The sequence below is a fragment of the Onychostoma macrolepis genome, chromosome 22 (genome assembly GCF_012432095.1).
Source record: "Onychostoma macrolepis isolate SWU-2019 chromosome 22, ASM1243209v1, whole genome shotgun sequence".
Lineage (NCBI taxonomy): Eukaryota > Metazoa > Chordata > Actinopteri > Cypriniformes > Cyprinidae > Onychostoma > Onychostoma macrolepis.
The window spans coordinates 13,365,175-13,383,565 of NC_081176.1; the positions used below are offsets into that span (position 1 = coordinate 13,365,175).

At 36.3% G+C, this 18,391-nt stretch overlaps 2 pseudogenes; both read left to right on the plus strand.

The window, feature by feature from the left end:
• The first annotated feature begins 2,744 nt into the window (after positions 1-2,744).
• On the plus strand, positions 2,745-6,762 carry LOC131530998 (SLAM family member 9-like; annotated as a pseudogene).
• An 8,223-nt stretch (positions 6,763-14,985) lies between these two features.
• On the plus strand, positions 14,986-18,160 carry LOC131531114 (uncharacterized; annotated as a pseudogene).
• Positions 18,161-18,391: the final 231 nt, after the last annotated feature.

The window sequence follows — 18,391 nt, forward strand, 5'->3', positions numbered from 1 at the left end:
TTAGAAAGTAAACACTATGTTTGTGATATTTAGCAGTGAACATTAAATGAAACATTATTTGTACTTTAAGCTAAATAACAACATATACAAATCAACCACAGTAAAATAATGAATAATTTCCACAATTTAAGTTTTAATTGTTTGAGTAAAAAAAAAAAAAAAAATCTTACACTATATTGAAAACACATGAACTGCAAGTAACCGTGATTGTTACAGTAAAGACACATTGCGCGCACGCGCTCTCTCTCACACACACACACACACACACTTCACTCTGTACCAAGACCTCCATCGTCCATAACGTCCGTTGTCCATTTCCCTGGTAGCCCCACAGTCTTTATAGGATACAAATATTCCATTGTGTTTCTTCATCCTTTTGTGCATAATTTCATGAAAGCTCTGTGCGTTCTGCTTGCACTGCACGTTAGAAAAGTGTCAGTTCGCCATTGTAGCGATGATAAAATACAATTATTTGAGTTAAAATTTAAAGAAGACGCCATCTTGATTAATTCAAGTGGAGGTGACGTATTTCCTGTTCGAGAGTGGAGCTCCACTCGCCCACGGTCTGCAGCCAGACCCCTCTCCATCCATGTGCACACACACACACACACACACACACCGTGAACACAGTGGGCAGCCATTGCTGCGGCGCCCAGGGAGCAGTTGGAGGTTCTGTGCTTTGCTCGAATGGTCTCACCTCAGTCGTGGTACTGAAGGTGGAAGAGAGCGCTGGTTATTCACTCCCCCACCGACAATTCTTGCCGGACCTGAGACTCGAACTACTCTCTATCCATTAGGCCATGACTGCCCCATTGGAGTGCCCCATTTTTATTTTATATTGTGGTATACATTTATGTATTTAGGTTGATTCAGTGATGTTAAATAATATTTTTGAGTTGAATAAAACCAGATAATTTAGATGCTTCCATTTTTAGATTACCATTTTTTCAGTGTATTTCTATTCACTGTGCTAATGGTTCCATCTGCTGACTGTTCGTGTGAATTACAGGAATCAGTGTGTTAATGGGTTAAACTGGTTGGCCTGGTCAAGTTAGCCTCTGCTGGTAGATAACCGTAACTACTGTATAATGCGGTTAATTATGGAGCTTCTGATAAAATATGAACGTCACATTAAGCATCTGAATAGGTTTAGGAGTCGCTCTGATCTGAAAAACCCAGTTCAGGTAATTTATTCAAATAGTAATGTGCTGTATTTAGTAATGTGCTGAAGCTTTTATGATGGCTGCAGTTTGTTCTTGATATTTGTATTGTGGTCTAATCTCATATCCTGCTGCAGTGAAGTTTCTGAAAAATAAACATTCTCTCTGTACTGATTGTTTGTCTGTATATGACCATAATGAATTTACACATTTACACACGAAGATTAAGTGATTTCAGTATGAAATGGCTGGAGTTAATGTCAATAATGTATATGAGATTAGTAATGTATAGAGAAATTATGTCAATTTATCTGACACTGTCTCTTTAAACATTGATGTTATCTTGTAATTGAGATGATCTTGTAATGTGGATTGTGGACATTTAGGCTTCACAATTCTGAGACTCGTTAGCTGACATCTACAGATCATTTCTACATATGATAAAAAGACAATAATGGCAGAATAATTCAGAGGCAGACTACAGATAGACGAGCAGACAGGATCTCTGTGAATGCACATTTCAAAATGTTTATTTTAACATTGTATTCTTTGTGCTTTTATGTATTTTTGAAAAGAATCTAATAACAGACCACAAGTCTCAAGTATCAAAGCTGCACAGATAACATGCCATGTTTTTCTAGTTATTTCTAAGATACTTTTGGTAAATCCTGATCTCACAGGTCATTTTATCTTTTAAATGCAAACAACTTTATACAACATTTCAGCCTTTACACATACCAGTGCTGTATTTGGTGAGTTTAAAAGGAACTGGGTCCAGTATTTGTCCCAGTCAAGAAGTGAAGCTAAACTGTTTTCTTGGGAAGGTTTTATGTAACTGACTCTTTCTGAAGATTAACATGAGGTTAAGAAAGCTAAGACCACAGGATCACATGAAGGAAGAAAACTTAGAAAAGTTAAACAACCAGCAAGATTGAGAAATCATACACATGCACAATATATAATGAGTCCAAATCCATTGACTGCTGTAGGATGTGTGTGTAATCACTGTGCTGAAGGCTCCCTCTGCTGACTGTTTGTGAGACTTAATTACTGTGAGAATGTTTAATCTGTTAATGCACTTTAGGCGAAGGAAAACTTCACTAATATTTTGAGCTGAACTGTGTTAAATGTGCAGTAGCTATACTGGGGGATGTATTGGGAAAATGCTGCTCTGCTCAGTTTCTTAATTTGATAGCTACTCGATTTATTTTACTCACATGAGCTGCTCTTTTCTTCTTGTTTCTGTTATCATGCACAGATTTTTATGTATCTGCTGGTAAAAAAAAATAAAAAATGAAAACACTTATAGTGAAACATTCTATCTGTACTGATTGCTATTATGTTCTAACTCCCAACTACATGCAAGTAACTCTGTTCACTCTGTCCATCTCCAAAGCAATTTAAGAGAAAGATAAAGAAAGTATTAAGTGTAGCCTGGAGAGCACAGACGGAGAGAAACAGGGAACAGATTTCTAAATCCAGTTCACTTTTTCATCTATCAGTCTAGATTTAGGAAGTAGCTGCACTTTTTGTTCAGGAAGTCGCTCTGCTTTGTCTGAAGTGACTCTCGACTTTTCTATTACGATGTCCTCTCATCTGTGCGCTCTGATCCTGTTTGTTCTGTGCGGTGAGTAACTCTTAATATTTTCAGTAATTGTGGAGTATGTAAACACAAATGCTTTTCCACAAGAGATTAAATAATAAATATGGTTTACCCTTTTAATCGTGCTTTATTAAGCTCCAGGAAATGTGATTATATTAAGTCTCTGTCTGATAATAATGTGTTTTTATTTGTTCTTCAGGTGTGTTTGGTGATACAGATGTAATGAAGTCAGTATCAGTAACTGAGGGAGATTCTGTCACTCTAAAAACACTGATGTTACTGAAGTACTGAGAGATGATCAGATACTGTGGATGTTTGGACCTAAAGAGACTCGTATAGCTGAACTCTTTAAGCAGAGCATTGATATGTTTAGCAGTAATGAGATATTTGGAGACAGACTGCAGCTGGACTCTTTCACTGGATCTGTGACCATCAGAAACACCAGAACCACAGACTCTGGACTTTATAAACTACAGATCCGGAGCGACAGAGGAAACTCAGACAAGACATTCAGTGTTACTGTCTATGGTAAGACAAATACGACTTCAACTCTTGTATAAATGGATGTAAAGCGTATAATTGATCAGTAGTGAATCAGGTATATAACAACAATAAAAATTAAGGTTTGTAAAAATTACAATGCATTTTCCCAACTGCTTTTATTTTCCACCAGCAAACTGTAATCCAATAAATCCCTTTGTTATAAGAACAGAGAATTATGTAGGGGACCAAAAACTGTTCTTCAGGGGGCCATCTATATAAGCAAAGGACATGTATTCTTTCTCTGGTGTATTACTGACATTTATACACATACATTTACTGTAGCAATTCTATTACTGCCGGTCCTTTACATGTAATAAAGTATAGACTGTGTCTGTATATGAAAAACATAAATGAACAAATAACTTGGCTGTAAAGTGTGATTATTGAAGTACATATACTGAACATTTTTACTGTAAACATAACTGTTCCAAAGGGTCTTCTGAAGTGGCCAGTTTTGAGCACTTTGGTTTGGAACGATCTTTCAATTATATTAAATTACTATTTATAGTTATTAATAAACATTATCTGCATTTGGATCCTACTTTCCCTTGTGCCTGTGTTTGCTTACATTACAACAATACACTTATATTTAATTTACATGTTTTCCAGCTCGTCTGCCTGTTCCTGTCATCACTAATAACTCTTCACAATGTTCTCCATCATCATCCATGTCCAGATGTTCACTGCTGTGTTCAGTGGTGAATGTGGGTCATGTGACTCTCTCCTGGTTCAAAGGAAACAGTTTATTGTCCAGCATCAGTGTGTCTGATCTCAGCATCAGTCTCTCTCTTCCTCTGGAGGTGGAATATCAGGAGAAAAACACCTACAGCTGTGTGCTCAACAATCCCATCAGCAACCAGACGAGACATCTGCACATCAGTCAGTTTTGCTGGCCATGTGCAGGTACATCAGCAGCAATATTTTCTACATCTTTTCTTTCTAAATGTGCAGTTTATAGCATCTGGATGAAGTTCGACTGAAAGGATTGACCATTTTCTCTTTATTAATTACAGAAGGAATGTCTGTGCGTTTCGGTTTTATGCTACCTATAAGCATTTGTGTGCCGTTGCTGCTGCTGCTGATAATTTCTTCATGTGTGTTTTACTGCTGCTGCAGGAAATGCAATCAAGAAAAAACAGACGGCAAGTATTACTACAACTGACATGACAAAATAATTCCTTATGTGCAAAAGTTATAAACTATAAGAGCCAAAGTTGATGTTTTTTACATTTTTATTATTATTATTTTTTTAAATTCTTATTGTATGTAAGTTGCAAATTGTATACTTATTATACAATTTACAATGTATTGTATACATGAGAAACAACAGAAGTCAGCACCTGATGATAAATTCACTGAACATCTGTATGTGTTTGTGTTTGTAGATGAGAAAAGTCTGTCAGAATACACACAGATCATCTACCGTCTGCAGATCACTGATCATCACCCACAATACACCACAACTCATCACGACTGATTTATGATTAATGTGACTGATTTCATTTCACAGATATGATGAATCTTCATGTTCATCTGCTTCCAAAGATAAAACTCATCTGCACTCTTAAAAATAAAGGTGCATCACAATGCCATAGAAGAACCTTTTTTTGGTCTAAATGGTTCCATAAAAAACCTTTAACATCTGAAGAAGCTTTCTGTTTCACAAAAGGTTATTTGCGGCAAAAGAAGGTTCTTCAGATTATAAAAAGGTAAGAAAGAGATGGTTCTTTAAAGAACCTTTGACTGAATGGTTCTTTGTGGAACCAAAAATGGTTCTTCTATGGCATCGCTGTGAAGAACCTTTTGAATCACCTTTGAAGAGTGTGGACTGCAACATGACTTATTATATAGTTTATCATTCACACTTGATATTAATAAATCAGCAAAAGCCTAAAAGAACAACATGCAGGTTAACAAGATTACAGATGTATAATTTAACATTACATACATAAAAATGTAAAATTCATTTAATACAGTGAAATGAAACAAGTTCAACAAGTAATTTTAAGTCATTTACAGATGAATCTACCCAATTAAATATGATTTGTACTAAAACAGTGTCACAGACACATGATAGTCCTGAGATTAGTTAAAAAAATGTTTTATGTTTTATTAAATATGTTTTAATGTTTCAATTAAATATCTCAGTATTAATCTATTGTATTTTAAACAGTATTGTGTTATTCATCTATTCATGAATAAACCTCATTACAGTTCAACATTACGCAACTGAATTGCGATGTCTGCTTTTAAAGACGTGAAATGTCTTGGTGGAAAATGTTGAACTCTGAATGAGGTCAGTAAGTCAGGGGTCTGAGCTCAGTGCGTGTGGTTATGGTGCTGGGTAAATGCACGAAGCATAATTCAGTGTGTATGTGTGTGTGTGTGTTAAATATGCAGGTTTTATGGCATCCACAAGCTCAGAGGTGTCACAGCTCAGTCAGGCCCTTCACTCCACCAATCACAACGATCCACCTCACCAGAGTTCTGATCACGCACACCTGCACCCAATCACCTCATCATCTTCCCTCACTACAAAAGCTCCTCTCACACTCACTTCACTGTCCGATCTCGTTCATCATTACACGGACTCCGACTTTGTGATCTCTCAAGACCAAAGACCTATATCCTTCCAAGAAAAGCATTGCCTTACCTGTCTGCCTTACCTTCTGTGTCCCTTCCTCCTAGTGTCTCTAGTTTTCCCTCCAGTGAAGTGAGTGGATTCACCAGTCTCATCGCCGTGTCACGCTGTGGAAAAGAAGTTCATCTGTCATTCCTTCACCCCATCCTCAAACCTGCCGAGAGAGCTCATCACTTACTCACCCTTCCACCTATAGTGTGCCTCACCTGCAAAAAATAAACGCAGCTTTGTTGTTTCACCTTTTACCCTTTGTGTCCGAGTCCATAACAGAAGATCGGACCGCACCGACACTGCAGGATGAGCACCACGGATCCCTTCCAGGAGCTGGTGGACTCCTTAAAGAAATGGCTCTTACAATCGCCCACACCAACGGCACCACCAGCTCCACCACCGTCACTACCACCTCAGCCATCAGCCGTCAACACGAGCACTTCCCCACCGATTGTCTTCGCCAGTCCCATGGCCCGACCAGCGAAATTAAAATAAAATAAAATAAAATTGTCCTGTATATCCTAAATTTGGAACCCCAAAAGAAGGTTTCCTGCTTTTTTACATTAGGGGGACACCAAGGATGGTTGTATCACTGGTCAGCTGTAACACTTACAATTTCTCAAATAAGCAACAAGTTACAAATCACCAAATTCACTTCATACATGTTCAGTTTAGTCCTTATTCCATGTGAGGAAATAGAGCCCTGTGGCAGACACAGCAGATTTTAGAAGATAAAGACTAATTTTGAGGTAATAAAGTAACATCTCACCCCAGTGGATATCATAACGTTACATTTCACCCCAGGGTATGTTACAGCTAACCCAGAATATGGGGTGAATTGTAACATTTCACTCACGTGTTTGAAACTAAGCCATTCATCGTCTAAGCCATTTAATAGCAGACACTTGCAACTAGTTTGAATCACATTAATAATGCACTCGCTTAAAAGAGTTCCAAGATATAAACAGAAATGTCAAAAATGTTTCAACCATCAAAAAAAAAAAAAAAAAGATTCTTATAGCATTCCATAATTGATGGACTTTACACAGTTATTAAACTGAACTGAGTCAACTGACTTTAAATGAAAAACTGACTGTTTACTACTCTCCTCTTTTAAAGCTTGGTAGAAATCACATTCAGGCTCTCTCTCTCTCTTGTCGGGCCCTTTGAATCATCCATGCTGACATGGCAGCAACTTCATCTGTTGTAGCTGTATACTTTTAATATTCTATGCTGTATGTGTCAGTGACCTTGAATGATGTCTTGGAGTTCTACTTGTGATAATTGAGGTCTACTTGTAATAACTGAATTCAGCTGATTGTCCTTAATTGCTAATCTACCCAGAAAAAGGGTGAATGTTTGTTGTAGAGCAAGCACTGAAGATAGCAATGTCCACTTGTTTTTAACTCACATGCACTCAGCCTGTATTTGATTCAGTGTGCGGTTAGCCACTTTCCTGTTTGCTTTTAAGTATTCCTTTGGCTCTACGCACCTGCAGTTAAAGGACTTATTTTTTCTTATTTGGAGCGCCACAATTTTTCTTAAGCAATTAATACTCACAGATTTGCAGCTCTTTATTACTCTTCCTCTTTATGGTCCAATTCATTTTAGTACAATATTACTAACCAGGTTATTGTTTTTTTAAGGTTATGATGTTAAACTTTTGCATGTGTAATGCTCTTCTCCATATCTCACTACATCCTGTAAAACCTATAGCTCCAACCACTGTCCTGATATTAATAGTGTATGTGGAGTCAGTAGTGTGTGTGAAATAAAAACTCAGTGGTTTGAGAAAGAAATAATCCCTTCTAGCATTTTTGTTTAAAGAATAAATTTGTACTGAATATGCGTACTGTACAAACTATATATACAGTATCTGTGCACATGCTTTATAGCTGAATTGAATCAACATTGAACTAAAATGTGCTGAATAATGACACTATTGAAGCAGAAATTGAAGTAGTTCATAATCCATGAATTTTGCAACATTAACACTGTTTATTACTGTTTATTTGACAAACTGCTGTGCACTTTACTGCACACTGAACATGCAAAAAATACAATACGGTGTTCTTGGTTTTGCCTGACAGAAAACATGCTCTTAGAGAACTGTTTGCACTGATGAATTTTAGTAAAAAGGCTGGATCGCAGTTTTTTCAAAATGTTTCTGCATAGTTTAGCAAATATATTATATGTATACAAGTATAGGGTATACAACTGTTAAAATGTTGTGTTATTAAGCAAACCCACTGCATTTTTTCTATATGCGTACATTGCTTTGCAAACATACTGAATGTTATCTAAGCCATTAATCAGTTTTTTTTTCAAATTTTCTAAATGATGATCCAAACCAAAAGAGGCATTGTAGTCTGTTGTTAAGTCACATTTTGTTCAGCATTGTTATTCTTACTACTAATAGTTTTACTTTATACATTGTACAGTACAATCTGATGTTTTAAATGAATGAATTATAACAATGGCATGGTTGAACAGCATTTAAAGAAACACTTTAATGTTCTAAACTCTAAAGTATAAATATAGGGAGGTAAATTTATAGTAATTGACAAACTTGTACAGTGACTGCATGTTAAGGCATCACCTTTGAAGTTTTACACATTAATTGTTCTGTATACAAACAGTAATATCCGTCTCCATCTGCTGGTCACTTTTAATATTCTTTGAAGCGATTTACTTGTGATGCATGTGTTGAAAATGAATATTTACTTGAAATAATCATCAACTTATTTATTCATTGTTCCTTTTATATCATGGTGGTGGGGATGCTATGTATTATTAGTAGTAGAAGTAATGAACTATTATTGTTTATTATGACGGCTCAGTACTCACTACTCAATACTCATGAGTACTTTTAAATAGGCTACTCTTTTACTCTTACTGTGCGTTCACACCGCCGCCAGGCAAGAGCGTCAAAGTGGCTGCAAGTCATTCATTTTCAATGTGAGCCGGCGGCGAGCTCCGGCGAGCGGCACGGCGCGTCTTGGACGGTGAGGGTGTCAAGGAGAGTTGAAGTCAGGTCAACTTTATGGTAATGAGCTATGGGCACGCGGTTGGGCGGCAACCAATCGGAATGTAGAAGTCCTCCGCTTGAGAGGAGTCCAGAGAACGCAGTCCTGTAAACTTTGGTTCCGACCACATTAGTTAGTTAGAACGCTTGTTTTTCAGTGGGAATGCAATTCATTTGCTCAAAACAACACCGATTTATTGGTTTATTTTGTTAGTAAACATGTAACTATAATTGTTATAACTATAAAGTTCTTTCCATTGATCAATTTCTTACTTTCACAATTAAAATATTTCATAAGGTTCATTTATACCCTACTTGTGGTCAGTCTGCACAAGATCAACATCCTTGTTTCCTTTTCGGCTCCTTTAAATACAAGACCACGCGTTCGATCGTCAGAGCATCAACAAATCTTTCTACAGCATCGTTGGCAGGGCGGCCAGAACGAATTTTGATGCTCTGGCTGGAGGCGGTGTGAACGCACAGTTACTCCAGTAGTTTTTTGGACAAGTACTTTTACTCTACTCTCACTATCTTTTTTGGAAGGTAATTGTACATTTACTTGAGTATATTTTTTCTGTACTCTTTCCACCACTTGATACCTCAATAAAGCCAGTATTTCTCCAACATTCTCCCTCAAAGTATTGATGAGACCCGATACATCCTGACTGAAGACGAGTCGATTCTCGGCAACATTTTCTGCTTCCTTCATCACATCTTCCATGGCCTTTATCACAGGCTCCCAGAGGACGAAGCTTTGAGTTTGTCTCTCCATTGCAGTGACTATTACACTGAGAACATTCAGAAGGTTCACAGCACTGCTGACCAATTTCTGAATTTCAGCTGTGAACTGTAGATTCTGTTTCAATTCTTCAGCTGTGAACTGTAGATTCTGCTTCAATTCTTCAATCTCTGTATCTCTCACATGTTCAGCATCCCTGATTGCCTTTGAAGCCTTAACAGTTTCGCTGGTTCCCACAGCCATCATTATTATACCTAGTGGAAATCAAGAAATCATATCAGCCACAAATATTGGTTAGTTGTACTTGTTGTAAGTTGTAGTTGTGAGATGATGATAAAAAGTAGTAGTGAATCAGGGAGGATTTCTCACCAGGAATCCAACCGATAATTGGTATTGCAGCCACTATCGCCCCTCCAATTATTACACCTTTACCTGTGTTCTCTCTAGCTCTCTGTCTTTCTATTTCTTGAGATTTATCCGAGGGATTTTCTTTGTTCTGCTGTTCAGCATTTCCCTTTTCTTTAATAAGTCGCTCTATGCATTGTTCTAAATATTTTCGTTTTTCTTCAATCATTGTCTTTGATTTTTTCAAGCAGTACTCAGCATGCTCAATATGCTTCCTCATTTGTTCATAATTGGAGCTAGTTGTTGGATCAACTTGTGCATCCAAGAGAGACTTGCAGGTGTTACAGATAGAGACAGTTCCCTCATTTAGAAGCGAAACAACTGTCTCCATAGACGGCAAATCCATAACACTGCAGGTTTGAAAGATAAGGAAAGAGAAAAATATTTCATTTGTAATTCACAAAGTCATATCAGTAGTACATCATTACTCACATTTAATAACAGCAATACTTTGTGAATACACACTAGATTTAAAAAAAAAAACTTACTCAGTTGAGTGGCACTGCCTAATTTCATCTGCCATACTGAAATGAAACAAAACAACAACAAATATATATATATATATATATATATATATTCAAAATGAATTGACACCCTCGGTCACATGACCATAAAATATAAAATTAGTTCAGTGACCACCTTCCCTTTCCTTTGCTAACGGAATTATGGAAAGACCCTTCATAAAGAGGTACCAGCCAGGTAATTTCTATATTTCTATATATTTCTTTTCAAAAGCATCAAGTTTTGTATGTCACCAAGCACAGGCTAAAAGTCAGAGAGAGACTTGCTCAACACTTGTCATATATCACACCTATTCAGTTTTTTCAACAACATAATATTTTTGTTAGGTTTCAAAACTAGGAATGTCCCATTCTCACGTTTAAGACTGTTCTGCAAGATTTCAGCATGTATAAATGGTTTTACGTTTTGCTATTAACACGTTTTAAGCCAGACTGCCACAGAAAACAATGACACATTTAAGGTTTTTCTTTTTCCAGTGTTTAAATTTTTATCTTTAATCTGCTGTATTCGATTATATATATATATATATATATATATATTTTACAAACATTGTTTCTTTAATGTACATCACCATATGTGCAAACAATACTATTAGTTGCAACAGTACAAAAAAGACAGCAGCCTGTTTGACAAAAAAATAAAATGCATATTATAATATTTGTGAGTCAACTTAAATTAAAAAAGCACATTCAACTAATAATATTAAATTCATTTAGGAAATACGTAAATAGCACGAATAAATGTGTTGCGAGTAAACCCCAAACATGTAATATGACAACACTTGACATTTGCATTAGACAATTGCATTGGACTGGAAAAAAAAGAAACTTTAACCTTTTGCAAACATACCTGAAAGTGATGCAGGCTTTATCTTGCAGTTTCTTTCTTGTTAAAGGTGTGCTTCTTCATTCATGGGGATGAAGTCTGTGTGGGATGGAGTCTTTGCTGCTTTTATGCACTGCATCCAGAAATCCCCTGGTTTTCAAGGAAGAAGGGACACCCTCCTTAGCAACTTACTATAAGTCATGTGATCAATGATCCTTTAGGCTTATTATAGACTGCAGTCAAGCCCATCGCACTGCAGTCAATCCATATTTACAGCACTTAGCAACCAACCCACCCATTGCTGACAACACATCCAGCCCAGCACTGCTTATTCACTGACTGTATTGTTAATAAGAGTGGGAAAGACCTCATGCAGCTCTATAGAAGTCTGGGTCTGTACATTATGGCAAGCCATTTTAACATTTAATCTATAAACCGCACTAGTATCTAAATTAATGTTATTAGTACTTAATTTTTAGATCTTTTCCATGAAGTATTTTTTCCTTAGGTACTAGTGTTTATTCTTTAGGAACTAGTGTCTTTTGTAAAGTTACTAGTACTTATTCATTAGATACTAGTTCTTATTATTCAGAGACTAATGCCTTTTACAATAGTGACACGTATTTAATTATAGTTTACTTCTTTTTTTGTACACAAATTATACATTTTTAAAAATGATAAAAGTTCTCGTTTTTGTTTTGTTTTCAATACAACTCTGAAAGATATCTAACATGATAATATATGACTTTGTTGTTGTTTATTCTTTTCTTCCAGGTGTGTATGGTGTTACAAATGCAAATGAAACCAAGATGATATCAGTGATGGAGGGAGATTCTCTAAATTTAAACACTGATGTTTCTGAAATACAGAGAGATGATCAGATACTCTGGACATTTAGATTTAACAGTTTTGAGACTTGTATCACTTCAAATCCATAAACGGAGCATCTCTATATATGATATTGGTGAGAATTATAGATTTAGAGGCAGACTACAGATAGATGAGCAGACAGGATCTCTGAGCATCACAAACATCAACAAATTACACTCTGGACTTTATAAAGTGCAGATCATCAGTGGAGACGTCAAACAAAAGAGCTACAGTATTGTTGTTTATGGTGAGTGAACTGAAAAGTGAAACTGAAAAGTGAAAGTGAGTGACATAACCCATACTCGAAATTGTGCTCTGTATTTAACCCATCCAAGTGCACACACACACACACACACACACACCATGAACACACGCAGAGCAGTGGGCAGTGAGACCCTAATGAATCATATGAAAAGTCTTTTTATTTTAAAAACGAATGTAAATCTGGACCATCTGGATGTGGATTTTCATTAATTGATCTATGATGACTGAGGATCTTTTGCATCCTTTTCAGTAACCGACTATTCCACAGTTAATGTTTACTTGTCTTTGGTGCTTCTCAGCTGTTCTAACTGTTCCTGTCATCAGTGTTTCTCCTCAAAACCCTTCAGTATCAGAAAGCTCATCAGAGCAGTATTGTTCACTGCTGTGTTCAGTGTTGAATGTGAGTCATGTGACTCTCTCCTGGTTCAAAGGAAACAGTTTATTGTCCAGCATCAGTGTGTCTGATCTCAGCATCAGTGTCTCTCTTCCTCTGGAGGTGGAGTATCAGGATAACAACACCTACAGCTGTGTGCTCAACAATCCCATCAGAAACCAGACTCAACATCTGGACATCAGTGAAGTCTGTCAACCAAGTTCAGGTACGTCAGTATACTTGGGACTTTCACACTTTTACTGAGTCCGAGTTGCTTTCACTTTCACCTGATAACTGGCTGTGTAAAAACTCCCTTAGAGTCCATAATTTTACTTTTTGATGCAGTTAAAAATGTCATGCTGGTTTATCGCTCAAATGTTTTAACGAAATAGTTGAACTCACATTGTCTCACACTAATTAAGCATTTTGACTAATCACACCTTTTTGTGTGTGTGTGTGTGTGTGTGTGCTCTTAAATTTGGGGTTCCCAGCACATTATATGAAGGTTATATTCTTAACTCAACCTGGCCTCATAAAAATACGTACCTCTGCGCACTTTTTGTTCGACACCATTTTACGTACCTTGCTGCACGTTTCGCCGCAGTTTCAAATAGAAATGTCCACTGAGTGGCGCTAAAACACAGGTTCAATATGTGAACCCTGGCATGTTTTTATTACGTAGATATTGGTACGTATTGCTGTTTTTTTATTACGTTGCTTCAGATACGTATTGCGGCGGTTCAGAATTCAAATATCCGGGGACTGTCGCTGAAGGTTAATGCTCTATCGTGTTGGAAATATGCCCTACACCAAATCCAGCCCTAAACCTACCCGATAGTGTTAACAAATGCAAAACTGATATAAAAACGTATTAGCTGATGCAACTGTGCCATTTGAACGTCCTTTTACACAGATTTTAACTGCTTTGTCGAACCGTAGTTACACGGGATTTGAACCGGTGCTTCTCGTCTCTTAAGTCCGTCTCCGTGCTCCGTGAGCTAACGAACAAACTTGTCATCTATGAAAACCCATAGATATGAAGCTGAATGTGTGCGATGCTAACGTTCAAAGCATCAGTCTCAAATCTCAAATCTCCCAGCATATTAATATTGTTTTGAAGTCATAGCATGATATTCTTCAAGTAATTGTGCGGAAATTATGCTTTATTAATCACAACTCTGTAAATTTGTGTGAAAGTGTTCATTTATTTTGGAAAATGCAGTGTCACGCTAAAAAGTGTACCCAGGTACGTAAATGCCATGAGACCAGGTAGTCTTAACTATATAAATGATAGAAATTAAACTTTTATGATTAATGTGACTGATTTCATTTCATAGATATGATGAATCTTCATGTTCATCTGCTTCCAAAGATAAAACTCAACTGAGCTGCAACATGAATTAATATATAGTTTATCATTCACATGCACACTTGATATTATTAAATCACCGAGAACTAGTGTATGGTTTTGTAGATTTGGTGTGTGGTTCTGCTGTTTGAGTGTCAGCTTTCAGAAATTGTGTGACAAGTAAATATTTTGTGTAAGCAGTTGAAAAAAACTGTAAATATGATTTGTACTAAAACAGTGTCACAGACACATGAGAGTCCTGAGATTAGATAAAAAAATTAAAAATTAAAAATAAACAACTATGTGGATGTTTTATTAAATATGTTTTAATGTTTCAATTAAATATCTCAGCATTAATCTATTATATTTTAATCAATATTGTGTAAAATGTTCTGTAAGGTATTTGAAAGAGATTCATTGTCATATGGCGTGTGTGAACTGGCACATGTTCACTTCGAGTCAGATCTTGTGTTATTTAGGTCAGTAAATGTGGTGTCTGAGCTGTGAAACTGTGGTGTAAAGTGCTGCGAGGATCTTCAGCTAATGCACATGATGTTAGACGATGTGTGTTTGTGTTTTTTCATGTTCATGAGAGTGTGAGATGTGGCCAGTTTCCTTTCACAACCACAAATAATTCTTCTGAGAACCTGTTACGCTCAGGATATATATATAAATAATGAGAGTTTTTATATCCAGAATGACATTTTCTTATCTGTGCGCTCTGATCCTGTTTGTCCTGTGTGGTGAGTAATTATTTTAATCAGTAAATGTGGTTAGATTAACACAAATGCATTTCCACCATGAGACATAAAAAACACGAATTTTAATGGTCAATTATTTTGCATTTGTATGATCTGCAGGTGTGTTTGGTGCTGATACAGATGAAGTGAAGTCAGTGTCAGTAACTGAGGAGATTCTGTTACTCTACACACTGATGTTACTGAAGTACGGAGATATGATCAGATACTGTGGATGTTTGGACCTAAAGAGACTCGTATAGCTGAAATATATAACCAGATGTTTAAGAGTAAAGATATATTTGGAGACAGACTGCAGATGAACTCTTTCACTGGATCTCTGACCATCAGAAACATCAGAACCACAGACGCTGGACTTTATAAACTACAGATCCACGACAACAGCAGGAAATCAGAGAAGATATTCAATCTTACTGTCTATGGTAAGACAACTATGTCTCAAAAACCTCTTTTAATAAACATAAAGCTGCTTATTGGTCTGGCAGCAGTGAATCAGAAACAACACTAAAAATAGGGTTTGTTAAAAATAAGTTGTATTTCCCGTCTACTTTTATTTTCCACCATGCAGCAAACTGTAACAATATCCTTTCTTAAGACAGGATGAATTAAACTTTTTTAAAGTAATATGCAACACAGCCTTTATTAATTAATTAATTCATTTATTTATAATTGTAATGCATGTTGTGTATATTGTAATCCCTTTGAAGAGTTTAAAAAAAATCAAAAATGAAGCATGCACCAAAAACTGTTCCTCAGGGGACCCTTTATGTATAAAGCGCATGAATTCTTTCTCTGTTGTATATTGCTTATATATTTTTACACATTTGCTGTAGTAATTCTATTACTGCCAGTCTTTTACGTGTAATAAGTAGTTTGTGTCTGTATATATGAAAAACATAAATGGACCAATAAACGTAGCTGTAAAGTGTAATTAATAATGTACACGGTCACGGTGCACACAGCAGGGAGGAACGAGAAACACGCAGACGAGGAGATACTTCAAAATAATAGTCTTTAATGGTGACATCAGGACAGGGCAGGACACGGCAAGATTCACACAGACAGGAACACCGGGGAATAACGAGTAGACCAGACGAAATCTAACTAAACAGGCAGGAAATAAATACACATGACAATTACTGATAATTAGACAAAACACGGCTGGACAAGACTTAACTAATAATCACACTAAACAAGGACAGGAACAAAATATGGACACAAGAGGCGGGAACACATGACACACACGACAGAGGACTTAACAGTACACAAACCTAACGTTTTTGTTATAAAAATCTTCCAGGTTTATGCCTATGAATATTTAGCATACCTCCAAATATAGGTGAAGTCAAAATCTAAACCTCACAACCATTCCTTCATGCCAAACAACTTAAACCAGCGCAAACAATCATGGGATCGAAGTGTTCATTAGTTTCATTAATTCTTCTGAAGTGGCCAGTTTTGAGCACTTTGGTTTGGAAAAGCCCTTCAATAATAATAGATTACTAAACATCTTCTGCATTTTGAATTTTACTTTTCTTTGTGTTTTTGCTCACATTACAATAGTATACTTTTATTTAATTTACATGTTTTCCAGCTCGTCTGCCTGTTCCTGTCATTACCGGAGACTCTTGTTCCACATCATCAGGATCTTCAGTGTCCAGATGTTCACTGCTGTGTTCAGTGTTGAATGTGGGTCATGTGACTCTCTCCTGGTTCAAAGGACACAGTTTATTGTCCAGCATCAGTGTGTCTGATCTCAGCATCAGTCTCTCTCTTCCTCTGGAGGTGGAATATCAGGAGAAAAACACCTACAGCTGTATGCTCAACAATACCATCAGCAGCCAGACCAAACATCTGGACATCAGTCAGCTTTGCTGGCCATGTTCAAGTACGTCACCAATAATATACTGTATATATATATATATATATATATAACATATTTTCTGTCTAATGATGCAGTTTATAGTTTCTGTATGAAGTTAGACTGAATGGATTGACCATTTTCTCTTTGTTTACAGCAGAAAGATCCCAGCGTTTATATTTCATGTCACTTTCAATCACTTGTGCGCTGCTGCTGATCATTTCTTCATGTGTGTTTTACTGCTGCTGCAGAAAATGCAATCAAGAAAAAACAGACGGCAAGTATTACTACAACTGAAAAAAGACTCTTTATGTGCAAAATTGTTAAAAACCTAAAGCCAAGTTGAACTTTTTTTGTTTTAAGAAATATGCTTTATGTAATTAATGTGAAATTGCAGAAACAGCACCTGATGATAAATTCACTCAACATCTGCATGTGTTTGTGTTTGTAGATGAGAAAAGTCTGTCAGAATACACACAGATCATCTACCGTCTGCAGATCACTGATCATCACCCACAATACACCACAACTCATCACGACTGATTTATGATTAATATGATTTCATTTCACAATCATTATGAATGTTAACTTCATGTCCATCTGCTTTAAACTCAACTGGACTGCAACATGACTTATAATAAATATGGATTATCAATTGTATTAATAAATCATCAAAATCCCAAAAGAACAATAAACATGCAATATAACAACGTTAAAGATTAACGGAAATAAAATTTAAAAAATTTCTAAAAAATATAAACATTTTCAACATTTAATTTAAAGCAGATTGTAGATGAATCTGCCGACTTACTACATACTAAAAAAGGAATTTGTGCTAAAACAGTGTCAGAGTCACTCAATGGTGTTATATTAATAAATGCTTGCTTCTCTTGTAGATGTTTTAATTTGACATTTAAAGTTCATTCGGTATTTTCTGACTTTCTGAGATCAATCTGATTTATTTCAATCAATTATTGTGTAAAAAAACATTTGAAAACGTTTCCTGATTATATTGTGTGTGTGAAGCAGCACATGTTCATGAGATGTTTTGGAGGCAGATCTTGTTATTGAGGTCAGTAAAAAGAGGCGTCTGAGCTGAATGCATGTGGTTTAATGTGCTGTGAGGATCTTCAGCTAAAGCACACAATGTTAGGTGATGTGTGTCTGTTCATGTTCATGAGAGTGTGAGATGTGCCCTTGTTTTCTTACAAACACAAATAAATCTTTTGAAAACCTGCTAGACATTGAAATAAGAGTTTATCAGAATTACGTTGTGATCTTCAATGCGATTTAAGAAGAAGAATTAAACTTTGTCCAGAGAGCACAGACAGAGATGAAAAGTGAACAAAGACCACTAAAAACAGTTCTCTTTTGATTTAGAAATTTAGATTTAGGAAGTAGCTGCACTTTTTGTTCAGGAGTCGCTCTTCTGTGTCTGAAGTGACTCTCGGCTGGACCGTTTT